Source organism: Sceloporus undulatus, chromosome 5, assembly GCF_019175285.1.
Source record: "Sceloporus undulatus isolate JIND9_A2432 ecotype Alabama chromosome 5, SceUnd_v1.1, whole genome shotgun sequence".
Taxonomy (NCBI): domain Eukaryota; kingdom Metazoa; phylum Chordata; class Lepidosauria; order Squamata; family Phrynosomatidae; genus Sceloporus; species Sceloporus undulatus.
The window spans coordinates 128443627-128471322 of NC_056526.1; the positions used below are offsets into that span (position 1 = coordinate 128443627).

At 39.8% G+C, this 27696-nt stretch overlaps 1 protein-coding gene across 7 annotated transcripts in view; it reads left to right on the forward strand.

Moving 5' to 3' along the window:
- Positions 1-2886: 2886 nt before the first annotated feature.
- SORBS2 (sorbin and SH3 domain containing 2) overlaps positions 2887-27696 on the forward strand; it is a 245847-nt gene continuing 221037 nt past the window's right edge. For 6 of the 7 annotated variants that reach the window (XM_042467681.1, XM_042467682.1, XM_042467686.1 and 3 more), the window contains exon 1: positions 2887-3286. The gene's annotated coding sequence lies outside the window, so the exon portion shown is untranslated. The remainder of the gene's footprint in view (positions 3287-27696) is intronic. The other variant, XM_042467688.1, reaches the window with a different exon arrangement.

The window sequence follows — 27696 nt, forward strand, 5'->3', positions numbered from 1 at the left end:
AATTTGGTATCCTCCTCAGTTAGTACCGGTATACATAGGTGGAAATGATCCTCTTGCAAGCTTCTTTGAGCTAAACAAATTCCCTTGATATTTAAACAAGAAGCTGATAAAGTTGGTGACCCCTCAGTCCCTCCACTTTTGGAGAATAACAATACCATGCACTGGACTTGATCCCTTTCCCCACTGCCATTCCCTTTTCAGTGATTACCACTTTTTCAGATGGGCAAAAAGGACGGGAGCATAGCGTGATGTTCCCGTCAGTGTTGCGGGATTTGGCAAATATTTTCAGACGACAACTCGCAATGTCACGATAATCCCGCCATTATCCTGTGAATAAAGAGTTTTCTAGCCACTTTTCATTCAGGGGAAAGTCCTGGAAATGAAAAGCGGCTGGAAAACCCCTCTTTCTTCACGGGATAATGCTAGGATTATTGTGATATTGTAGGATAGTCAAGAAAAAAATGTAAGACATGGCAAACGAAAAGCTTGGAACATAAATGTAAAATTAGGCTTCATAGTCATGCTCAAAGTGGAAGGTGTTTTGAAACTCCTCCTGGGCAGAAGCTGAAAATGTAGGACATGTCCTGGAAAAGGTGGATGCCTGGCCACCCTGTTCCCAACAAATGACAACTACCTCTCTTCCATTTCTGCTCTGAGTCCCTATTATTATTATTATTATTATTATTATTATTATTATTATTATTATATAGCTCAAGGATATGAAATTCTGGGAAATGTAGACAAGGCACCTCAAAAGGAAGGGCACTGAAGGAAAATAATGCGAGACGTGGCCACACACACAAAAGCACTCAAAATACTCATGTAAAATGTAAATAGGCATTGCAGAAACAATCCATTTAGACACCCCATGGCTGCTGGTGCTTCTGTGTGTGTGTGTGTGTGTGTGTGTGTGTGTGTGTATGAGACTCAGAAATGGAGGGGGGCACGTCCTACATTTCCACCTTCTGCCCAGGAGGAGTTTCAAAATGCCCTCTACTTTGAGCTATTATTATTATTAGTAGTAGTAGTAGTAGTAATATATCATAATAATTATTAATAGTAACAATAATATATCTATGTTGTATGCTTATTGTATGTTTTCTTTGTTACAATTACATTTTTTCAATGTTATCTATTTTTATATACTGTACCAATAAACTTTAAAAAATAGTAACAATCATATATAATATATTATTATTATTGTCATCATTATTTGGGACTCAGAGCAGAAATGGAGGGGGGCTTGTCCTACATTTCCACCTTCGGCCCAGGAGGAGTTTCAAAATGCCCTCCACTTTGAGCAACTATTGTTGTTGTTGTTGTTATTTCTGTCAAATTTAGGCGGGAACGCCCTCCCTCCTTCCCTCCCTCCCTGTGAGGGAATGAACATTTGATGCGCTGACTGGAAAAGAAAGGAGGGCGCGTGTGTGTGTGAAAACTAAAGCTGCACATGACCCGCCATGCTTGGTGGCAAAGTCTGTTGGTGGTTGCCATGGCGACGGGAAGCCAATGGAACCCCAGTAAAGGTCTGCAGCGGTGCTGAAAGAACCAGCCATTTTGTGGCGGGGGAGGGAGAGGGAGAAAGAGATACACAACACACGACGTAGCTTCAGTTTCTGGTGGTCTTTATTGTGTAAACAACAACAACAACAAAGAGGGGCGGGAATATCGAAGTGGTGTTGATAGGGAAGCCAGAGTCACCATATGTCTTCACTGCAAAGGAGGACAAGGCACCTCAAAAGGAAGGACACTGAAAATAATGGAGGACGTGCCCACACAAAAGCATTCAAAATACTCATATATGTGTGTGTGTGTGTGTAAATAGGCATTGCAGAAACAATCCAGCCAAGACTATGGAATTCTGGGAAGTGTAGACAAGGCACTTCAAAAGGGAGGACACTGGAGGGGGGAAAATGGAGGACGTGCCCACACAAAAGCACTCAAAATACTCACACAAAATCACACACATACACACACACATATGTAAATAGGCATTGCAGAACCAATCCAGTTTGGCACCCCATGGCTCAAGGCTATGGAATTCTGGGCATTGTAGACAAGGTATCTTAAAAGGGAAGACACTGGAGGAAAATAATGGAGGACGTGGCCACACAAAAGCACTCCAAACACTCATCTATCTATCTATCTATCTATCTATCTATCTATCTATCTATCTATCTAATGTCTCTCTCTGTGTGTGTAAATAGGCTCCGTAGAAACAATCCAGTTTCAGACCACTTTCCCTGGCCTGGCTCATTGCTATATCCTGGGCATTGTGGTGGTTTGTTGTGGCACCAGAGCTATCTCTGACACTGAAGGCTAAATGTCCCACAAAACTACAGTTCCCAGAATCCCCTAGCATTGAGCCAGGGCAGTTGGTGTCCAACTGGATCATTCCACTTTTCCTCCCTTTCTCCTTTCTTCTTTCCCCAGTATCCTTTTTTAAAAAACTTTCCCCAGAATACCATAGCCTTGAGCCTTTCAAAAGCGGTGTCAAAACACATTGTTTCTCAAGTGCAGATGCAGGCATGCAGCCCCAAGTTCCTCTCAAAATGGAGTGCATTGGGACAAAAATAATGGAAGGGAGGGGGAATGGGAGGACAGGTCCTGGAAATGGAGGACGATCAAGTCTGGTTAGGTAAGTGAAGCAACAACCCCTAAAGCATCTCCTTTCAATCAAGGCTTCTTCCCAGCTGCCATTTTGACAAGCTGTGAGGAGGAGGAGGAGGAGGAGGAGAGAAGAGAAAAGGTGGCCAGGGGGGCAGCCTGATAATAAAGACGATATAGATATATACAGTATATGTACAGTATATACACGCAGCCTCCTCTCTGGGGCAGGCTTTTGTGTTGCTGCTGCGTGAGCGCGCATCTAGGCGCGTGCACGCCCCTGCCTTGGAAAAGGGGAGGGAAAGCCCAGCTCCAGCTCCTCTGCGTTAACGTTATTATCTTAGGGAGCTCTGCTGCTGCTGCCACTCTGTCTCCAGACCAGAGAGCCTCTCTGACCCAGGAGGAGAAGGCTCTGCCCCTTCTTCAGGCTGCTGCTGCTCCTGGTTCTTGAGAGGCGCCAAGCCACACACACCAAGAGTACTGGGCAAAGCAGGTGGGGAGTCCCAAGAGGGTGCCAAGGGAAGGGACGGAGGCAAGGCACCCTTCTAGGTCTCAGGTCTGCCTCTGCACTTCCTGCTGCTGCCCAGGGAGCATCTGGCTGCTGGGGATTTAGTCGGAGGAAGAGGCGGCTGCCGCTGCCCTTCGCACGCCTCCCAAGCAAGCGCCCTGGGAGAGAGAGGTAAGCTTTTGTTTGCTCGCCTTGCTCTCTCTCTCTCTCTCTCTCTCGCTTGGTATCCTTACAAGACAAGGCTGGTCTCTGTGTGTGTGCATGTATACGATCTATCTGTTTATCTGTGTAATGCATATACTCACACCATATCCATAGAAAGATAGATAGGGACTCATATATATGCACATCTATCTGTCTATGAAGAGAGAGAGAGAGAGAGAGAGAGATGCATATGTATATGTGCATGTATATATTTATATATGCATATAGATATGCATATATAGATATTCATCTCTCTCTTTCTCTCTTTATATATATATAGCTATAGATATATGCATATATAGATATCGCTGCATGGTAGATATCATATAATAAATATGTATCCCTTTCTCTCCTCTCATACTCTCTCCTATATATATATATATATATATATAGATATAGATAGAGAGATATCATCTCTCTCTCTCTTTGTATATAGAAATGCATCTCTCTTTCTCCATATATATATATATGCATATATAGATATGCTTCTCTCTCTCTTTCTCTCTTCATAGATAGATAGATAGATAGATGTGCATATATATGAGTCCCTATACTGTATTGGGAGAAAGGCAGGATATAAGAAAAGAAAATAATACTAATAAAATTATGTATATATGCATATACATCACTTGCATTAAGTTATCCTCCCCCCACTCTGAACTTCTTGAAGACCAGGCTGGCATGTGTATATGGACACACACACATACACATATATATATACAATACATATACACACACACACACCTATATATGCATAGACATCACTTACATTAAGTTATCCTTCCCCCACTTGAAGACCGGGCTGGCGTTTGTATATGGACACACAGACATATACATATATGTATGTGTGTATATACACACACACACACACACACACACACACACACAGAGCTATATATGCATAGACATCACTTACATTAAGTTATCACATCCTTAGGTTACATTATGTGATCACTTACTTACATCCGTGCCTGCTCAAAAGTTCTTGAAGACCAGGCTGGTGTGTGTATATGGACACACACACAAAAATATACACTATCTATGCATATATATCACTTGTCTTAAGTTATCCTTCCCCGCTCTAAAGTTATTCAAGACCAGGCTGGTGTGTGTGTATATACATATACTATATATGTATATATGTGTATATGTTTCTCATTGTGTGTGAATATATATACACATACAGACATACACCTATATATGCATATACATCACTTGCATTAAATCATCCTTCCCCCCCTCTAAAGTTCTCCCTATCCATTCAATTCCATGGATGACTTTTTACCCTTCCCTGCAAGCCTTCCTTTTAGTTGGAGACAGCTAATATTTCCATCTGCAATCTGAGCCCCCCCCCCCCCCCCCTTGATCTTTTCCATTTGTTGTTGTTGCGCGCCCTTCAAGTTGTTTCCAACTTGTATGATGACCCAATCATGGGGTGTTCTTGGCAAGTTTCTTCAGAGAGGGTTTGCCATGGCCAGCCTCTGAAGCCGAGAGTGTGTGACTTGCCCATTGTCACCCCCAGGGATGAGTGGAGATTTGAACCCTGGTCTCCAGAGTCAGTGTCCAAAGCTCAAACCACTACACTAGGCTGGCTCCCTATCTTTTGCATACCTGTAGTTTTCTGCATGCAGAATGGCTCCTCTTTTTTTAAATAAGCCACCTTCCTCAATTATGGTTTCAGATGGAGAAGTGTGTTTGTTTTTCTTCCCCCTTACCCAAGTCCAAGCCCTCCTCCCTTCAGTGTTGACATTATGCTCCACACTAATGTTGTTATAACGAGATTAAAAGCACACCACTGCCCTCCTGCACTTGCATTGCGTTTGCATTGTCTTGTATGTAGGTCATAAGGGAAAGCTAGGTTTGCACTAGTTTAATGGACTGCACGCCACCCCATTGCTGGGTGGGATGAGCTTTCTGAGGTGTGCACTGTTCAAGTGCAAAGCCAGTAGGAGAAGCCGCTCATCACACCTGCTGTTCAAAGGCACTCCCACGTTGCACACTCATCTGCCACACAACAGCACAAGCCGCCCATTGTGTGTGTAGATTTGGAGATGACTTGAAAGAAAGGAAGACAGCCCTCCACATGGACCCACAAATGCAGCTAGTGGGGTGGTGAGAAATAGTGAACTCCGTTAAAACACAACCTCGCTGGCAGAGTGCTTGTTAAGAGCGATGGGGACAAAGGAAATTAAAGAGACACACATGGAGTGGCTATAGACGGGCTGAACAGAATGATCCTGGAATATGTTTAGAGGCTAATCTGGTTCCTGCCGTGTATCGTTCCTTGAAATATATCACAAACCTGGTCAATAAAATGATTGTTGACAAAGCAGAGATCAGTACCTTTTTAAAAAATGATGTTAATTTATAGACATGCACCCTTATATTATTAGTAATGTTGTCTGGGCTTTCCCCCCTGTCTGAATGCCATGATTTGCCACTGCTGATGAAAAGCTAGAATGCATTTACTGTTTACTGGAAAGTCTCCTAGGTTTTCAAAGAACAACTGGATAATTTTAATGCATAAATAAAAGAATTCCTGCTGGATTAAACATTACACACTGCTGTGCCTATGTCAGTTGGTCAATTAGTAACAAAGGTGGCATTATGTGCTGGTGAAGCAAGCAGTGAGAGTGTCAAAGTCCAATATGTTTTCAGATGTCTTTGCAGTATGTGGATGTATTAAATGAGATTTGTATGTGAGGTACTCATTGTGGATGGAACTCATGCTCACTTCTAGGATCTCTTATCTACCAAGTCTTTTCCAAAGCATCCGCTATCCTTTTGTGTTGTGTTTTTTTAGTTTCTTCTCCATGTACTTGACTTGGTGTGTTATATGTTTCTTGTCTTCTCTCCCTGGTATTTCAAGGTGTCGAGGGTGGATGGGACCTGACCTTGTCCCCCTTGGTTTCACTCTGTCATTCTTTCAAGTATCACATAGATTCTATTAATTATTTAACATGTAGTTATGCATACTCCTCTGTGCCGTGTCTGCTGCTCATGCCAAGAGTCCTTCAGACAACTGCAGAATTCCTACAAGAGATTTTCACAGAAAGATTAATGGGGAACATAATGTGTGAAGTTTGCTGTTGTGCAAACATACTGGGAAGTGAGTTCTACATTTTAATCTCTGTACAGAAGTGCCTTTGTTGCTGAGAAATTTGTCATGCATGAGTAAGGGTCAACCAAATGATGCCAAAAAGAACAATATTTAAAGGGAACTATGCTGACTGGCACAAGAGATTGGGAACTGGTGATGCTTCAGATGCTGTTGAACCCCTTTTCCCATCACTTCTGACCATTGGTCATGCTGGTTGGGGCTGATGGGTGGTGAAGTCCAGTAACCAAGGAAGGCCACATCTCCCACCTCTTAAATCTTAGCTTTAAAAAAAAAAAGATTCTGCCTTTCAGTTGCCTGGGGATCTCAGCCAAACAGAATACACTGGGGTCTTAAGAGCTGATCTGTACATTGGATGTATAATTCTGGTGGACTATGTTAGAACCAGATACCAATATCAGATCAGTGGACACTTTCTTGAAAGTTTGCTTCCTGGTAACCACTTGCTCATTCCCTGTATGCATGGCCAAACACTTGGAGGAGGAAAAGCCAGAGTTCTCTCTGATGTAAGTCTTCAAGCACACAGAGGGGCCTTGAGATCACTAAGGCTGCTGCCGCACTGCCAAAATAGTGCAGTGTGGCACCACTTTAATTTCCATGGCTCAGTTCTATGGAATTCTGGAATTTGTAGTTTGGTGGGACACCAGACTCTCTGACAGGGAAAGCTACATATCTCACAAAACTACAAATCCCACAATATCATAGCATTGCGTCATGGCAATTAAAATAGTGTCAAATTGCAGTGTGGCAGCACCCTATGTCACTTGACTCTGCCTTTGCAGATTTGGAAGCACTGAAGAAAATCCCTTGCTGCTCTCAATTTGAAAGTGCCTTCAAAACAAGTTAACAAAGGAACCCAAATGGCTCTTTAGCCCATTCAGACATTCCCTTCAAGCACTTAACAATCACAGCTCTTGTCCCCATCCATCCTTTGAGGTCAGTATGCTTGGAGAAGGTAGCCGGCTGTGTTTGCATAGTTTCCACCCAACCACTTCTGAACCCAACTTGTGATGTGGAACTCAGTGTGGTCAGACCTTAGCTCCATGTGAGGTCGAGCCCCTCACTAGCCTCAACAAGCCCTCTGATCCTTGCAGAGAACTTGGAAGAGGTGACACAGGAGTCACCAGAAAACATTGGGTAAGTATACCTGCCAGAATTTTGGGGCTACCTACGAATACATGGGAGGATTGTGTGTTTGAATGCCTATCCGCCATGCGTCTGTCCATCCCTAGACCGAGGAGTGTGTGACTTCATTGCTACTCTCATCAGCCTTTTCCAACACAGCCCATGGTGAGGGATGATGGGAATCATAGTACAGTAGTATTTAGAGGATCACACATTTCTCATCTGAGGTCTACTCTCAGTTTCAGTTGTTGTCTAAGACCACAGGCAGTAATTTTACTTCAGCCCTGGACCTAAAGAATGCTTTCATCTGGAGATTCAAGCAGAATACATGCTTTACCACCAAGTTATTTGTCCTTCCCCTATTGTACTAGGCATATGGGTTGTCTTTTTGATATAGAATGATACAGGTTTGCTATATGATTACAGCCTTAGCCATCCAAAGAACTATCAAGATAGATTAGATTTGAACCTATTAATTTAACCTAGAAAGTGCTTCTTCCATTTTCACTGTCAAATAGAAGCAAATTGTCTAAGGCCATGAAATAAGCTTCATAATTGAGGGAGATCTTAATCTGGGATTTCTCATAATTTAGCCCCAAGCCCTCATCTCTGCACAAAGTTTGTCTGCTACAGAATTTCTGCTCTTTTAGCAAATGCTTTCAAAACTGTAAAGTTATTGGATATCTGGGCATTCCTGGGCCCATTATTTCTCTGAAAGTTTCCAGAGAGGGGCAGTGAAAGATCTGTTCTGTTTGGTATTTGTGAAGTCTACTGAGGTTTGGGGTGACCTATAAACAGTATAGATGCTGCTTCCCCTCTTTTGCGTAATTTACTTCAGGCCATTTATTTGACAGGACAGCTTTGTGTATTTTAGTTATATGTCAACTGTGTTTGCCATAGTCATAAAGAAAGGAATGAATGGGAGCCTATGATTTATGCATAAGGGAGTAATCTGTCGAGGAAAACCACACCCTCCCCTCCACTTCCTTGCTTCACGGTGTGTTGTTTCTTATAGTGATTTTTCCTCTCTCAGCCCAGCTTCATTTCATGGTTGGAATTCAGCTAGTCAAAGTGGCAGAATGCAGTGAAATTAGGCCAGAGAGGGATAAAATGTTTTTTGCGCCCCATGTTTGTGTATTGATTCACAGAAGGGGAGGGCACATGTGGCTTTCTCTTATTGAACAGGGTTAGCTTTATAGCTGCCTCATCACATCTAGTTAGACTCTGTTGGACCTGATGGTGAGTCATGAGGCCAGAAGTGGGCAAACTGATTGAAAGCTATGTAGAGAGATCTTGTAGCACCTTTGAGACTAGCTGAAAGAAAGAAGTTGGCAGCTTGAGCTTTCGTAGACTTAAGTGTACTTCCACAGATGCATTTGAATGAAAGCTAGGTATAAATTAAATATGGGGATCAGCAGGCCCTTTTGCACTTATGGCCTGACTTTTCTCCCAGTAGCTCAAGATGATGTGCATGGTTACTTTCACCCCACCTCCCAGTGAAGAAATAATTATTCTGTGCACTCAGCATTGAGGTGCCCTAGTGTAGTGTTGTTGTATGTCTTCAAGTCATTTCTGACTTAGGGCAATCCTAAAGTGAACCTATCGCAGGATTTTCTTGGAAGAACCTGTTCAGAAGGGTGTGGCCCTTACCATCCAGGCTGAGAGTGTGTGAATTGTCCAAGATCACATTTGGTTTCCATGGACAAGCAGGGATTCAAACACTGGTTTCCCAGTATCCTGGTTCAGCACTCAAACCACTGCACCACGTTGGCAGTAGTGAGTGTATCTGAAAATTTAAGGCACAAAAACTCAATTCATCCATCATGCCTGATAGCAAACGGTTTCTCTATTAAGGATAGATGACTTCTAGTTACGCTTTCTCCTACATTACTCTTTCTATATTCATTCTCTATTCTAACCTCAAATTAGAAGATATTTCCAAATTTTGGCAAATTCTTTAAAAAAATAACACTCCTCGACTAAATGAAATTCTCACAGCTCCCAATCCCCTGAATTCACAATTCTTTATGGCTTTAACCATTTCAGACATTGATAAGATAGTACACATGACCCAATTGACAGTGTGTTGTTGTTGTTGTTGGGTTTTTTCCACACCTTAGTAAATTACCTCAAAAAGTTATCTGTGTTTTATTTCAGCCAACATTACCTGCTTGCCCAGCTCTTGATATGGGTGGCATGGAAAGGACATTTCATGGAATCTGATCATATATAGTTTTTTTTTCATGTTTATAAGTTACAAAAAGGCATAATCCACAGGAGCTATTCTTTCTTTATGGGCAAGAGCATGAATCTTAAAGTCTAGTTTCATTTGTCGATATGCTCATTTTAATCGACAACCATGTACAGTTACTTGTTTAAGGCAAGAACAACAGTAACCAGTGATAGCCACAACTAAAATGTGGGTACACTTGCTTTTAATTGCCAGGTTATACAACAATTAAAAACTGGTGTCAGTTTCTATTATCAAAGGCCTTGGTAATTTTATAATCCTTATCTGTGTATCTGGTGTGCCTTGCTATATTTGTTTTTAAAACTATTTCCCATAGAGTAGAGTTGTTTCCTGTCATCGCATAAAATAGTCTCTTTTTTGTTCTTTTCTATGTTTTCTCTCTTATTTTGAAGCTTAATAAAACTTAATGTAGTCTCTTTAGTCATATAGGAAATTTGTCCTTCCTTACCACGAAGTGTTTGGGAAGCAGCAATTGTTTGGAGATCTTTTTCTACAAAGGGTCACTGGGAGTCAGTCTTTGCCATTTCTCTCTTTTGTATGAGAATGACTGTTGTAGTGTTCGGTAATGCTGTGCTCTGTCTCTAGGTGCTACTGTTTTGTCTCCCTTGCCTATTAGGATTAACCTGCCAAGCGCTAACAAAAAACAGGGAGAAGTAAATAAAGTGAAAACATTGATGGGCTCCCATTCAGAAAGAGCACACCCCTACAATGGCTTGCATCTAACTCCAGCTCAAAAGCTACAATAAGAGAATACTGCATCATTAATCCTATAAATTTTCTCTTTGGCTTCCATAGTGACAGCCAAAATACTCATGACATTAAGTATGTGTAAGCATTTAATACGTGCATTTTGTATTTAAGCATTGCCTGGGGGGGGGCCAGGATTGAGAGTTGTGGCATTCCTCAAAACTGGTGGTACCTCAGAAAGGAAAGTTACATTGGCAGGAAGGAATCGTTTTTATATGCAAAAAAGGGAAGGGTTTCACATGTTCTCCTTGTTTCGATTCCATCAGATATCATCATCAACAAAGAGGCTGCTTCATACAGTCTTTAATTGATACACTGTCAGGCCCCCACATTTGTGGCTTTGACTTTTGTGGATTTGATTATTCACATATTCAATTAATATGTTATTTCTAGAAATCTCTAGGTCTTTCAGCATGATTCTGTGATCAATGTATGTCAGAAAGTGTGCTGAAGGATCTAGAGATTCTTAGAGATAACACTTCTCTAGGCATCTGTAGGTCCTCCAACATAATTCTGTGATCAGTTTTCAGCAGATGTTAACCACAAGATGTTGCGCTGGAGAATCTAAATATTACTAGAGAGGTGTTCTCTCATGTAAAAGTACAGTGGTTTTTTCTTTGCAGTTTTCCTACTTTTAGAGGGGCCCTGTGTCCCTAACCTTGGGAAAAGTGGAGGGCCCACTGTACATTTTCTTCAGTCTGTCTTGACTTTATTGACCCGTCTGAATGGTTTTGCTACATACTGAGGCAATCATGACTAAATATAGGAGTGGTTGTGATATGGGTAGGTGGGGAAAGACCCACATAAAAAAAACATGTGGCACACAAATTCTAACCTCCCCGACATGCCAGTCAACCCCGGTTAAAAAGAAATTCCATATGGGTCATGTGAAGTCTTTTTGTTTGTTTGTTTGTTTTGTAGCAGTGCAGGCAAAATATGTTAGAGAAACTGAGTAAACAACACTTGAAAGTATGTATTTAATAGCACTCATGGTAATCTCTGCAAAAAGTTAATATTTAGACTATGTGTTGGAAACATGCCCATAGTTTACTCAAGAGTATGTTCTAGGGAATTTTTTTGATCATTTAAGTTCTCCTAAAACCATATATCTTATACAGTATATTGCTAAGCAGTTCATTTTCTGAGTGTTTCTCCTTATACTGGCACAACTGAGCAATTCAGACACAAGAGGGAGAAATCAACAAGGTTGGGGAGGGGGAGGCAGCAGGATTTGCAGAAATATAGACAAAATAAGGGGGACCCAATAAAGGACAAAGTATGTTCAATAGATAAAGAATGCTTATTCTTGAGACAACACAATATGGAAACCTAAGAGCAAAGAACAGAAAGGAGTGGCTAGAAACCAAAACAGAGGCACATTGTAGTGTTTTGTTGTAAATCCCATTTATATCTAGAGATGATAGATTAGTGCTTTTCAGCTCTCTATTAGTTTTGGATATATTAATTTATTCTGTTTCATTTCCACTTTAACTTGTACAGTAAAGGGAAGGTAGGGAGATTTGATCAGAGGATCAACAAAAGGAGCTAGCATCAAAGTAATATACATGCACTTAGAAATAAGTTCTTTGTCTTCATTGTACCTAATTATTTTGCAAGTGTTTCTATTTTATACATTTTAAAATTAAAAATATTTGTATTCTTCAGACTCCTTAATATGGAGATACTGCTGAGAACTTTAGAGTGACCCAAGAAATCAATTATACACCTTCTTCTTTCTTCAAAGCACAAAAACAAAGCTTGCCTCGTCAGCTGGTACCTTTCGGAAACAGATGCTGCATCAGAAGCCCTTCGACTCCCGTCACTCCTCTTTTGGTTTTCTCCCTCAGGGGTTCGCCTCTGTCAGGAGTGACGCAGGTCTCCAACAGGTCCTTGTACCTCAAAACTCCCCCGTCTGGAGGTATCCTTAGATAAACGGCTTGCAGCAGCTGAAGTTCATGGTGCGGAACTTCGCCTCGCACCACTGCTCACCTCCGAGGCAAAACCGGAAGTAGTCGAAAATAAGAATTTTTGATAAATAAGATTAGAAGTAATCAAAGAATAAGAGGAATTAAAATAAAAGGAAGTGAAGTGAAGGTGCAAGAATACGCTGATGATTTAGTCCTGATTTTAGAAAACCCTATAAATAATATTGAATATGTGATGCATGAACTGAAATGGTATGGTAATTTATCTGGATTTAAAATTAATAAAGGGAAATCCGTGATAATAGCCAAAAATCTAAATGCGACAAGAGAAAGAAATATTGAAGCAAAAAACTGGATGTGAAGTAATGAACAAAGTAAAGTATTTAGGAATATGGATTTCAAATAATAACATGAACCTGTTTGATAATAACTATAATGTCACCTGGGAAAAGATTAAAAAGGAATTGCATAGATGGGCTAAGTTAAATTTATCTATCTTAGGCAAAATATATGCTATAAAAATAAATATTATACCAAAATTATTATTTCTTTTTACCAACTTGCCAATCTATGTCAAAAATAATATATGGAACCAATGGAACTTAGAATTTAGAAAATTTATTTGGAATGGAGGTAAGGCAAGAATAAATGGAATAATCTAAAGGAAAAAAAAGAAAAGGGAGGTTGTGATATGGCGGATGTCAAATTATATAAATGGGCTCGTGACATGCTCTGGATTCAAGACTGGATAAAGCTGGAAGAAAAAGATGTCTTAAAACTGGAAGTAGCAGACTTACGTTGTGGATGGCATGCGTATTTATGGTACAGTAAAGCTGATATAAATAAGGATTTTTATAACAATCCAATAAGAAGAGCTTTAATGGAAACATGGAAGGTGATAAAAACAAAGTTCTATTATAAATTACCAGGCTGGGTATCAACACAAGAAGCATTTGTGAGTAGATAGGAGATGAATGATAACTGGTTGAGGTATAAAGATATAGTAAAAGTAAATGAAAAGAAAGAGATAATGTTGAAAACAAGCGAGGAACTTATTAAAGAAAAGATTGAAATTAATTGGTATAGTTATTATCAAACGTATACCAGATTTAAGGAGGATATGAAAACAAGGGGAATAGAATTGAAAAAAACAGATAGATGAGATTATAATGGAGGAGGAAAGGAAAAAAATATCTAAGTTTTATAAGTTGTTTAGAGAAAGGGAACTGGAGAAAGAGCCCATAAAACAGTATATGGTAGATTGGGCTAAAGATTTCGGACATGACATACTTTGAAGCTTGGGAAAAAGCTTGGTCCAGAATAAAAATATTTGTATTCTGCCTGTATCGCAGAAAAGATAAAATTAATTTAAAACAGTTTAGAACAAGTAGGAATAGGAATGCAGCTTAGGAGTATTGTGTGTCTGTGATAGCTTGGTAAGATAAATGACTCTGGACCATGGTCCTTGAAAAACAGAAATGTTGTTTCCTACTTGCATTTTGTTACATAGTCAATCCTTTTATTTCCTTCTATTAATACTTTAAAATACAGTTTTCTATTTTACAGTAGAAGGCTAAACCTAAGTCAGTTTTTCATATGGGTTTACAGTCAGTTTTTAAAAAAAGCCTCACTATGGTTATAAATCCTGCAGTAGCTGGGATCACTTTTAACTTATCTTCTCAGCATATATAGCATTTATTAATTATGCAAAAAGTGGAAGATGCATTCACATAAACTTCATAGTACCAGGTCTGAAGATGTAATTTAATTAAGGATGTTTGTGGCATTCTTCCAATCCAAATATCTCACTGGATTTTCTGGTTCTTAATTGCTGGATTGTCTGTTTGTTGGTGTACTGCTCTGCAAACGTGAGCTAGAATTTTGTCATTCTTCTGTTTTGTTTTCTGGACTCTGCTCAGTCTCTATGCACAGTGTGCTATATTTTTCTATGTGTGTGTCTTCTTTTTTTATAGGTGAGCAGAATGCACAAGGGACTGTGTGCACTGACCTACTGTTGCTCATGTTGTATCACTACGCCTTTCCAGTCTGCATCTATAATATAAAGGAATGGGAGATGCAGACTGAAAATTGCTGTTGCGCATGTGCGTCTTTTGAAATTAATTTCTAGAAATGCTCCATGTTAAACTGAAAAACTGGCAGAAATCAATGTAGGGAAATGATAACTCATGGAAGGAGAATAAAATAGAACAGAAGACAAGCCATTGAACAGTAATAGAACAGAACAGATGACACCCTTTCCTGCTACATAAACGATGACCTGGAGTAGGTCTTAACAGTGTATAAAACAATTATTTCTTGTGCACTAGAATTACTGTAGCAGGTCAAGTGCTGTCCGCATGTTCTTAATGGAAACAGAGAGGTGTAGCAAATGCTCTGAAGTCTGCAGACAAATTCCAGCCTTTATAGTGCTAGCAAGTAAGTGTTTTGAGTGAAATGCCTCAACGACTTCATGGGATATTTTATATTGACTATCAGGATTTCTGATCAATCCAGGCCCTGAGAGAATTCTATTACTTCATTATAGACATAGTACTGTGGATGTTTTTTTTAAAAAAAATCTTAATAATGATGCCATATATTACATGCTGTAACACAAAACTCAAGAAAACCTAAGTGGCATAATCAGTTTGTGGCACAATGATGTACCATTCACTGGGGAGAAAGGGGGCCTTTAAAAGAAGAAAATCTGGGGGCACATCCAAGAGAAGAACTTGCCTAAGAGTATGCTTCATTTTTGGATCCTTACCAGGTATTTCAGTGAGGATCTCCAGGTTGAGGATTGGCAGCAGTATAAGTACCAGTATGCAATAAAGCCAATGCTAAATTCCTTAGCACCTTTTTAATATGAAGAAAAGCAATGTTCACAAAAACAAAATATCACTAACTGTTGAGTAGGTAGTTTCCTTCATTTTAGTCTGAAATTCTGTACTTACCCTAGAAATTATCCCCATTGAATTTAGCTGGACTTGCTTCTCTGTAAATGTGTGTGGTATTGTTCATAAACTTTTATGAAACAAATTACTTTTTACTATCTAGAAATTAAAAAAAAATCAAAACCTAATGGAGAAAGTATAGAATAAGAGGCATGATACAGTTTAAAAATATGGGCTGGCATCCCGTTGGTTACTCACAATTAGAGTAGACCCGTTCAATCAATTGTTGAAAGATAAGTGAACCCATAGATAAAAGTAATGGCTCTACTATAGTCAGGACTATAAAAGAGTTTAAGCCATGATATTTTGTGGGTTGGGAAGTATTAGATTCACTGCCATGAAGCGCACGGTACTCTTTTTCAGTTGCCAATATTCAGTGATGCTACATATCAAGAAACTCCAACAGAGAGGAAGATTTTTCTTTTCATATGTGTATGGTGAATCCATTACTTCATGTTTATCTTTATGTATGTGTTGTTGTTTTTAAAAAAGTGTTTCTGACCATTGTTTTGATTTGTTCTTTATGTTTTGGCACCAGTCTCCAGAGAACACAGGTTTGTGTAAAACTGTGAATTTCATGTTCTGAAGACAAATCCTAGACATTTAATTTGATAGTGAAGCAATTATTTCTCAAAATCTGGAATATACTGCTTGGCTCTAAAAAATTTTTTAAAGCTTTTCCCAAAGCCTTTCTGTTAAACTGTGCACACAGATTGTGACCTAATTCAATATTATTGTGGTGTTGCCTTTAATTTTCCAAACTGAAACAAAAGGATTGCCATTACACGACACCTTCATTGCCAAAGTGAAAAAGAAATGGAAGATGCCACATTCATCCTGTTGCCTCAGTAAAACCTGTGATTTTAATCTGCTGTCAAGCTTTCTTAAATTACAGCTGATTGAAATGCATTTTGTGCCGTGTCTCTTATGTTTTCCGGAGCCACTATTATATAGAGTTCTTAAGACAGACATGCCTGAGTGGAGGGGAAAAGTGAAGGAGAGTATACTGAATAAATAGAATCAATACCAGCAGTGCTCATACTAAGGAGGGGGAAGGGAATCAAACCCTGGAGGCATATAAAAGCAATCTGTGTCAGAAGATCTGTTAATTTATAGGATGAATATTCCTGCAATGAGGAAACAACAGCTAGATCTGAAGGTCAGGATGGATGGTGAAGTCTATGAATTCTAACTGAATTAATTCTGAATTTCTGAATAAATTAAATTCAATGGTAAATATGTCCAAGCTGCACTTAAAAAAAACCAATAAAGAAGGACATGTCCAGATTCTAAAAGAATACAAAATAGTGTGAAGCTGTTTTTGACATTTTAAATGATAATCTTGTATTTAGGAAGCATTATCTGATGTGGTGGGAATCACATCGGGAGGGATGCATGTGGGATGAGCTTTGGCGAGATAAACACAAATGTTCCTGGGTTTAATTTGCATGTTGATGCAACATAAATGCTGACAGGCCTAGTATAAACATAGGATGGGAAGATGCACCCTCTGGAATAGAGAAATCATTCCCAGTACGATCACATATTCCAAAGATTGTGAGCTGAACTGCACCATAAATATTTAGTAGTGTGCAGTGGAGTCTTTGTCTTCTTTTCTGCTTACAAGTCAAAGCATGTGGGATTTGACTACACTGTAAAGGTAGGGGAGGGTATACATTTTCCCTTTGTTCATTTTCCTGATTTCCCCTCCCATAGCAGGGATAAACAAAGAGGAAAGAAATTTCCATTAACTTTAATGGAGGGTAGTGTTTTCTGTTTGTTTGTTTGTTTGTTTGTTTTTCTTTTGCTTGTTTACCCCTTACTGGGAGATAAATATAGGAAAGCAAGTTGCTGGAGATGGGCAGGTTTGTCTGTCTCCTATATAGGAATAGTGGCCCAAATCCAGACTGTGGCCCTGCTAACCGGTAAGTAAAAATGAAAGGGAGGTTCAGCTGCATTTTTTAAAATTAAACATGGTGTGTTAGTTTACCATCATTGCCCACATTCTTTGCTAGAATTATATTCAGTGACTTAAGCTCTGATAACATACAGTTTTCCACATGAATTTTCTCCCCTTTGACACTGGGATCCTTTCAGCCTACACAATTATAGCACTGTGATTCTACTTTAACTTCCGTGGCAATATCCTGTGAAATCCTGGGATTTGCAGTTTGTTAAGGCACTAATACTCTCTGGCTGAGCATTCTAAATGCCCCCCTCTAAACTGTAAATCATATGATTACATATGATTACAACATGTTACTATGGCAGTCAAAGTGGAATCATCATGCTATATCTGTGTAAAGTGGTCCCTCCACATTCTCTGGGGTTAGGAGTGACCCCTGTGAACATGGAAAAACCGCAAATAATAATAATTAAAAAACACTATTCTTTTTACCTGGGAGAACACCTGTCTAGAAATCTCCAGGTCCTTCAGTGCAACTCTGTGGTGAAGTCCTTCCAGAAGTTGCTCATAGAATCATGCTGGAGGACCTACAAATGCTCAGAGAACTGTCTTCCTTAGGTTTTCCAGCACAACTCTGTGGTCAGCTTCCAACAGAATTGTGCTGGATGACTTAGAGATTCCTAGATTCCTTATTAATCAAACCAGAAATAATCAAATCCGCAAAAGTCAAATCCACGAATGTGGATGGAGGGCTCACTGTAGTATGAAAAGCTACTGGAAACTATTGTGAACGAAGGGTGTGGATAGCTTGACTTTTTCCTCTCTGCTGCCAATACCTGCAAGATGTACCCAGAAAGTTTTATGAACGTAATGTTGTCATACGGCTGGTGTGTTAGTATGAGGTACTCATTGCTTATCCCACATTGGGCCATTTGGGATGAGATGATGCCTCGGTCCCTGAATTGCCTTCTCATGGCTAGTATTGGCTGCCTCTTTAGGGACAAGATTGTATACTACAACTAATATTTAGCTTCCTTAATAGACTGAAAAATGCTGAATAGGCTAGCAAGGTGTGAAGTAGTTCCTTACATTACCCCAATGATAACCAGAGATTTTGGCATGTTATTTTTTTTCAAGGTTAGCTGTAGGTTTTCACATATTTAATGCTCATTAACTGCTAACAGCATCTAAAAAGGGTAATATATTGAATTGTGTGAATGTGTAGGCCAAAGCAAAGAAAAGAGCCCAAAGAAGAGTGCCACTATCTAACCAATATATAACAATTGGACCATAAATATCTCATTCTTGAAGAACTCATAGCATTGACATACTTTCAGATAACACTGAATACAGAGTACTCCAGCGGACCTCTTTTCTTTAGGAGTCAGTTTACAGAAACAGTATCATATATCCTGATCTGCAGTGGAGATTTCTGTTCTGTCTTTAAACAAGCACAAGAGAGGTTTTTAATTTCCTTGTTGTAGAGTTGCACAGTTGTACATACTTTAAAAACAACACAACATCTGATTCATAGGGACATTTGCTAGCTGATTTATGGTCTTGCTTACCCATAATTCCCAGATTTGAGACACAGATACAGATTACTCAGGGCTACTAGCCCTGAGAGAAATTTCTGTTGCAGACTGCACCTGTTAGAACAGCACATGCCAACATGAAATATAGTCTACTTGTGTGATAAAACACAAGGGAAAATTCTTGCAAGTTCACGGCTGTAAAATACAATTGCATTATCATGACTGTGAGTCTTAAATTACTAGGGAGCTCAAAGTTACCTCCTGATTGAAATCCATCAGACCAAGCTTTAAACTCCAATGCATTTTAACATTTTTCCAAAATATAAATGGATCCAGTTGGAGATATGATTGCCTATTAAAATATTCATTATGAAAAGAGTGGTATGAATAGTTTCCATTTGTTTTTTAAATTAGTTAATTTCTTTAACAATTTCATCCACAATCAGGAACTGCTTACCAAACTGATGTAGAGGTTAAAATACTGGTAATGATGCACTGTTGTTAAAGTAGGCTCAAGAGTTGTCTATCTGACATTAATACTCATTCCATTACATAATCTTTGTAGGACTTTAACACACAACTCCTGTTCTTGCCGCAGACGCATTAGTTAAGGGAAGCACGCACATACCAAATTGGGAACACTCCTTACTGCACATACTTTCATTACTAATCTTACACACTCTCTTCCATCTTGGTCCTTAACCTACCAATGCTGTGCCTTATCCAGAATGTTTTTCATTTTTGTCTGTATCTGTGTGTGTTTTTGTTGTTTTTACACAGTTCTGAAGTTGTGCTAGTATGGTTTTTTTAGCAACAACAACAACAAACAGAAAAAGGAAAAAGAAAGTAAAACAACAAAGAAGAGGCTGCTCTGGAATAGCGAATGGGAGCTGGGAGAGCAGGAGCTACTGACACCAATCTGGAACTGCAAGGAGATAATTTTCTGCATCTGAGGACTAGCACTATACCAGCACCATTGGGAGTTTATTGACAGGTTTTCCTAGTCAGTGGCAAGGTATGAGCTAACCAGTATTGGAGCACAAGGCAGCAAGAAGAGGGAGACAGTGTTATGTGATAGGTATTGCCACAAGCACTATTATTGACCTTTTGTGGCGATTTAAAAGCTGCATGTGATAAAGTCCATAGTCTGATTTTATTGTTTTATCATAGGGTCGAATAACTTGCTTTCTTGTTCACATTGTAAGTCAATACGTAAAGTATTCTTTTCTGTACGCAAGTCCTAACTAGAAAGGGACTACACTGAGAAATGTATTATGCAAGGTAGCCTGTTATAACAGACAGCAGTAATTCTTGCATTTGCAACAACTGGATAAAATAACTGGTGGTTTTGGCTACTTCTATAGTTGGAATCTCCATGCAGTACATTTCAGTGGTCCCAAGGATGGTTTTGGACCTCTTGCATATTTTCAAAAAGTAGTATATGAAATGAGAAACACTTTCAGATGGGAGAAAGATCAAGCCTATGGAAGACATGTAATGCCAACTCTGAACTATCTGTTCACATGAGTAGCAGGAATTCATTCATTCTGGCATTGGAATGCATACATGATTTGGGGTATTATTATTATTATTATTATTATTATTATTATTATTATTAACCTTTATTTATGAAGCGCTGTAAATTTACACAGCGCTGTACATACAATCTTTTTAATTAGACGTTTCCCTGCCCTCGGGCTTACAATCTAAAAAGACCTGACACAGAAGGAGAAGGGAGCGGTGGAGGGAAAGGGTAAGAGGTTCAGCAGTTCTTCTCTACCTCCAAGGCCTGGACCAAGGCAGATGGACTGGAGGGAGGGTTTGGCTTCATAATGGATGGTTAATCATTTTCCAGGGAAAATACATACTTTCAAGTAGGATAATGCATATACAGTACATAGCAATACAGGAAATGGTTTGATAAACAGACAACAAAAGAAAACCAAATAGCAAGCGACAATTATGCAATGCCTGGGAAGGCTACTCTGAACAGGATGGTTTTCAACTCCGTTTTGAAGCTGGTTAAAGAAGTGATGGCTCTTGCTTGTGGTGGAAGAAGGTTCCAGGAGTGAGGGGCAGCAAGTGAAAAGGGGCGAATCCAGGATGGGGCAGAGGAAATCCTGGGCTGAGACTGCAGACCTAGACTACCAGAACGGAGGGCCCTGGTGGGGAGGTGAGGAGAAAGAAGGTCTGATAAGTAAGGAGGGGCCAGTCCATGGAGGGCTTTAAACGTCGACAGCAGGAGCTTGTACTGAATACGGAAAGGGAGGGGGAGCTAGTGAAGGGATGCCAACACAGGAGAGATGTGGTCAGAGCGGTGGGTGGAAGTGATAATGCGTGCAGCTGACTGCTGGACAGAGATTAAAGGATGGAGGTGAGAAAGGGGAAGCCCAGCCAGGAGGACATTACAGTAATCAAGTCGTGAGATCACTAGGGCATGGACCAGGATCTTGGCAGTAGAGGCGGAGAGATATGGTCGGATTTTGGCAATATTGTACAAAAAGAATCTACAAGCCTTGGCTGTGGTCTGGATCTGAGGAATACACGACAGAGAAGAGTCAAAGATAAAACCAAGACTGCGGGCTTGCTGGACTGGTTGAATAGAAATGTTGTCCACAGAGACAGAAAAGGAGTGTTGAAGGTTGGGCTTAGGAGGAAAGACAAGAAGCTCTGTCTTGGACATGTTGAGCTTCAAGCGTCGATGGCGCATCCACTGCGAGACAGCTGTGAGGCAAGATGAAACTTGCTGTTCAAGCCTTGGAGAAAGGTCAGGGGCGGAAAGATACAGCTGGGTGTCATCGGCATACAGGTGGTAGGAAAAGCCAAAAGAGCTAATGAGTTTTCCTAAGGACAGTGTGTAGAGAGAAAACAGAAGGGGACCCAGAACAGAGTCCTGGGGAACTCCGACAGATAAGGGAACAGGAGAAGAAGTCTGACCCCCTGCAACTACTGCAAAAGATCTGCCAGACAAGTAAGATCCAAACCAGTCAAGAACAGAGTCTGAGAACCCAAGGTCAGAGAGTATGTCAATTAGGAGACAGTGATCAACAGTGTCAAAGGCTATACATATTTTCCTTCTTCCAGACTTACATGGTAGGATTTTTACAGCACTCATATGTTATGTTGTTCTGAGCTGTGTATTTGTAGTATTGAAAACCAGTTGCGAACCTAGATAACTGGTTTAACTTGTCAGTTTAACAAACTAACCCAAAAGACTTTCCTCCCTGTCCTTTGTTCTTTGAGCTTAGAGTACTTAGGATATACTAAGTATACAAAACAAATTCTTTGGTAGGACAAATCAGCTTTCAAGGTCTGTGCCTGGAACTTAATGTGTTTGCTGAAATATTTATAACTATTCAGATCATCCACTTTGTATTATCTTTACTCCTGCCTTCATTATGTTAAATGCAACTGCTGAGGGCATATAAAAGGCATTTCCTGAGGTACCTTTTGGTTTTCAAAGCGTGGTGGAAATATTTTGCATAAGATTTGAAGAAGAGGCACAGAAGGTGGGCATCACTGATGATATGGGCAAGGTGCAGCCCAAGGGTTCATATGCTGCCAGATTGGTTTTGCCCCCATGAACCACTTTGAGGCCTTTTGATGCCCATTCACCCCCGCAAAAAAAAAAAAAAAAATTACATGAAAAGAATTGCCATATAGACTCAATTATAAGTCCGTGTATAAGTTGAGGGCAGGTTTTGAAGCCACAATTATGGATTTTGCTATGACCCATGAATAAGTCAAGGGTAAAACTTAGGGGCGTATAGCAAAGTCTCTAAAGGGTGAAGCAAAGCAAAACAGTGTAAAAGAACTTAAAGAATTCCAGCAGACATAACTCTTTGTGCTCACTCTTAAGGCTGGATGGATGAGAGAGTAGAGGGGGTCAATGCTTCCAGGACAGATTATATTCTTGTCTTTCACCAGAGGATGGTTCCTGCTATCAAATAAGAGTTCAGATACAGTAGTTACATTGAACCGTGGGATAAGTTAGGGTTTTTGGGATCAACTTTTTACCTAAATTTGTAGACTTATGCATGAGTATTTACAGTAACCTCCTTTTCCACATTCATGGAAGTTTGTAGTAACATCCATTTTTTATTTTGGGGTTTACATAAGACTTTAGAGTCTAATAGACCGTAGCTTGAAGTGGGCATCCCCCCCACCCACTTTGGTATTCTTGTGTGTGAGGAGAGGGGATGCTGGATTTCCATGATTAATGCAGTTGCAGAAGGTCCTGGAACCCTAGAATTGGCTCTCAGATCAGCAGAACATGACCATCCACATTTTAGACAGAGGACATGCAAGTCAAATATATTCAGAGGAGTTTGGTGTAGCATTTTTAAAATCAATGTTTCCATGTTCATAGCCTATATTTGGGGTATGGTACTAAAGGTTAACGATTTGGTAAGAGATTATTTTTCTTTTCTTTTTTTATTCCAACTTGATTGAAAGCTCAGAACAAAAGCACAGTTTCCTATGTCCTATTTATTAGTGGGTTGAGCGCTTTTGTCATTGCAGGATGTTAACATTCAGGGGAAAAAGACAAAACACGAGCTTGAAATCCTTGCCATACAATTCAACAGCTGCTATTTCAGAACCTCAGGATGAAAGAGCAACTCTCTTTAAATGCAAAAGGCAGTGCTGACTAAATCATTTAGGCTATCATTTAATTATAGTCTGAACCCAAGTTAAAACACAGCGATACAAAAGCACACTGTGCTTTCTCCTTTTCCTGAGTAAATTTGAGTAACCATTTGCAGTGTAGGGACTTCATATTAATTTAACACAGGACAGCCACAATCATAATACAGTCGGCCCTTCTTATACATGGATTTTTTATACACGGATTTAAGCATACACAGTTTGAAAATGTTCCAAAAAAGTATAAATTTACCTTGATTTTCAATTTTTTATAAGGGACACCATTTTGCTATGTCATTATATGTAATGGGACTTGAGCATACATGGATTTTCTTATACACGGGGGATCTTGGAACCAAACCCCAGCGTATAACAAGGGTCCACTGTAGGAAGAGTACCACATCTGGTTTTTTGTTTTTGGTTTTTTTGGTCCATGCAGTGAGGAAAACATGACCACACCAGCATAGTCCAATAGTTGCCTAGTTCTATTCAGGCCCAGATCATGAACAACTTCCCAAGTTGTTTCCAGACCTCTGAAATAGGAATGCAACAGACACACACTGCGCACTTTCTTTGTATTCTTTCTTCCATGCAAGTATGAATAACTTCAGTATTTTTTTTGTCTCTGCTGGGTGAGACTATGAAAGCTTTATTATGCGTTTTGATAGTTTTTGTACTTTGGAATTTAAAAAAATTAAATCTGGTGTGTTTTTTTAAAAATAGCAGCTTTTTGCTGAGAAGTGTTTTGCACAGAAAACATTTTTTCTACAATTACATTGTTTGCTGTCCAAAAAAATTCTTTTCCACAAAGCTAAAGTTTTTGCTTAATATCCCAAGAGATTTTTACAAGTTTTAAAAGAAGACATACCTATAGGGGAAGAAACTTCTCATAGCTGACCTTCCTTCCTTCCATCCTTCCTTCCTTCCTTCCTTCCTTCCTTTTTTCTTTCCTTCCTTCTTTTTTTTTTTTGAATGGGGTATCTCAGTATGTCAAGGCAGCCCTTTAAATATTCTGTGTGTGTGTGTGTGTGTGTGTGTGTGTATGCACACACACACGGTCATTACCCTGCTGTATTTTCACTCCCATCTCTGATCTATGCAGCATATGAGCTCAGTTCTGTACCCATGAGTTACCAGTTCCTACTCTAATGTGATGCAAGGGAAGGAAATAAAAAATTATTTCTGTTTTCCCCCTTCACCAATTGTAGATATCCTGAAAAGACAAAGTTTATAATACTGGAGGGAATGTGGATGGAATTTATAGGACTCATTAAGCTCAGAAAGGTAGTCCAGATCCAGGCCATCCACATACTTGGCATGGACAACAGGAGCCCTGGAGATGATGACCACAACAGTCTTTGCATCTCAGAAGCCTGCTGTCATGAGAGCATCCTGGGTATTAGGGCCCTTAGGCCAATAGTTTTGAGGGGCCTTGATGTCCATGATAAACACTGTGATGTTCAGGTGGATTAAAGTTGTCAGGGTCCTATATACCTGGAGCATGGTTGTTTCCATATAAAAGGTGTCAGAGAGAAATCAGAGCCTTCAGCAAAGTATCTCCCACCCCACCATCACTGCTGCTTCCAGCAGGTTAAATTTGAGGGAAAGAAAAGGGATGCCTGTGATAGTTAGGAGTCATGATTCTGATGAATTCAAGGCATAACCGACTCTAGGGGGCGGTGATCATCTCCGTTTCTAAGCTGAAGAGCCAGTGTTGCCCGAGGACTGCTCTGTCGTCATGTGGCCAGCATGACTCCACATAACGCTATTACCTTCCCACCAAAGTGGTACCTATTTATCTACTTGCATTTGCATGCTTTTGAATTGCTAGGTTAGCAGAAGCTGGGACTAGTGACGGGAGCTCACCCCATCATGCAGTACTCGGGCCTCAAACTGCCAACCTTCTGATCTTCCAGTCATCAGAATTGGCATCTTAACCACTAAGCCACCTATTTAGTTAAGAGTTAAATGCTCTTTTACTGCTCTCATGGGAACATTCCAGCAGGTTATTTGTAAGTTGTGACCGTCTAATGAGATTAGCATTGCTACGTTCTTACTTGTTGTAAGAGGAGGCAGTTGATGTCAGCTTTGGTGGAGTGGGAAACATAAGGGAGTGAGAAGCACGACAGAATGTTAGTCATCTTGGAAGTCCAGTGTTATGGTAACCTCTTCCTCATTTGAATCCAGATGGTGACCTTTTCCTGGCTTGACCTGCTCTAGTTTCCAGAAGGATCAATTGTGGTGTGGGAGGAAGCTTTAACATGGATACGTCTTACATGACCACAGCCAGCCAGTATAATCACATGGTACAGATCAGAGCCATTCCACTGCAGCTCTTGCTTTAGTTAAGGTAAGATTAATAGGAAACACCAATTGACTTTTCCTACGAAACTAATACAAGCAGCAAACATTCCTAAACACAGTGCTGGCTCTTTCAAGTCCAAGATTTAATACAGTCTTGTACATCAGTAGGCAGAGTGTGATGCATTAGCAGTGCAAACACAAGATTCTTAACCTTCAGTTGTATTGTGAACATCAGCCCATCTTTTTTAGCCAAAGAAAGCATGATATATTTCCCACAAATGTTTCAAGCTAACATAACTTGTGCTACAATTAATGGTGCTCTAAAGGGACTTGGGGCAAACAAAACCCATCTGGTTTCCTTCTCTTTTGCCTGCAATAACTGAAGAGGCATGTGATAAATTGCTAAATATTTTATATGTTTATTTTCTAATAAAAAGTGAATTCAGCAGTGAATTATTATCTCTTGGGCCTAAAGGAATAATACAATACATGCATTGGCTATTGTTGCTCATCGGCATTTTTGTTAATGTTATTTCTGAGGCTGAAAAAAAGTGCTGTATGTGGTTACTGAAGCATATGGACAAGCTTCCATATGTTCTACAGTGGAGTGCCAGTTGATAGAAACCAGCATGCTGTGGTTTTTCTCCATTGGTTGAGTTTTCTTAACTTCTTTGTGTGGTCACATTTGTTTTCACTGGGGTGTGAGCTAGATTAGGAACTAGTGAATTGCCAAAGTTTGAAGAGAACCATCCCAAAATACAGATTTCCCCAAGCTTCTGCTATATGATTATATTGTGAATCAAGTTTTCATTCCTGGAAATTCTTATGCCATTCATAATTAAAATCAGAGTGTGTTAGGGATGTGCTCTGAAAATAAATTCGTTGTAGAGTGTACTTCACTCATTTGCACTATTTTGGGTTTGAAGGAGAGCCATAGTTTGATTAATTTCTTATTGAAAAAATAAGTAAAGAGTTATAACTTTGAAGGATTTTGTCAAGATTGTATTATAAAATGTGCAGCCATGCTGGCTCCTGAATGAATGTTTCATACCTTGGTAGAACCTTGTGAAATTACAGAAGGGTTTTTTTGTGTGTGTGTAAGAGTGGCCTTTGCAGTTAAAGTAATACGCTCCTCCACACCATAGTTTTACAAGCAATTTGCTTTGATACTTGCTATGTAACCACTCTTCCTTCACCTCATCTCTGAATTATTTCCGAAAGAGGAGGAAGCTAGGTTTTTTAATTACAGCAAAAACAAACATTTTTTAGCACCAAAAGGCTAATATTTAAATTAATATTATGGTGCATGATTTTGCAAACTATAGCCCACTTCATCAGAAGCAAGTATTAGAACAATATTTGGTAAAAACTCTACAATGTTACCTGCCTATAAAGGTTTTAATGCACCAACACCCTACTCTGTAAGACAGCGGGTACTCTTCCTGGCTCCCTTGCTCTACTCCTGGATAAGCTTAACCCGTCTTTGAGTAGGAGGAGAAGCAGTAGTGGTGGTACAAAATTAATTTCTTTCTCTCACCCCTCCATCTTTGTTCACACAATTCTTTTTGGAGCTGTAAACCCCTTTTTATCAGTTGGAAGCAGGCATCACTTTTAGCAGGAAGAAGCCGACCTGTTCCCTTGCACTACAAACCAGGGGGAAATCTCTGGGGGAGTTAGATCAGTCATCAGTGGGGACATTGTGGAACTCCTATATTCTTTCCTAATTCCTGTCTCTTCTGACAACAGTCACCAAACAAGCAAGCAAGCAAGCAAACATTAAATTAAGGGAAACGTTCCTCTGAAATGGTTATGATATGTTATGCCTCTTATGGGAGAACCTTTATAAGGCCATTCTTTGGTTTGCTGGT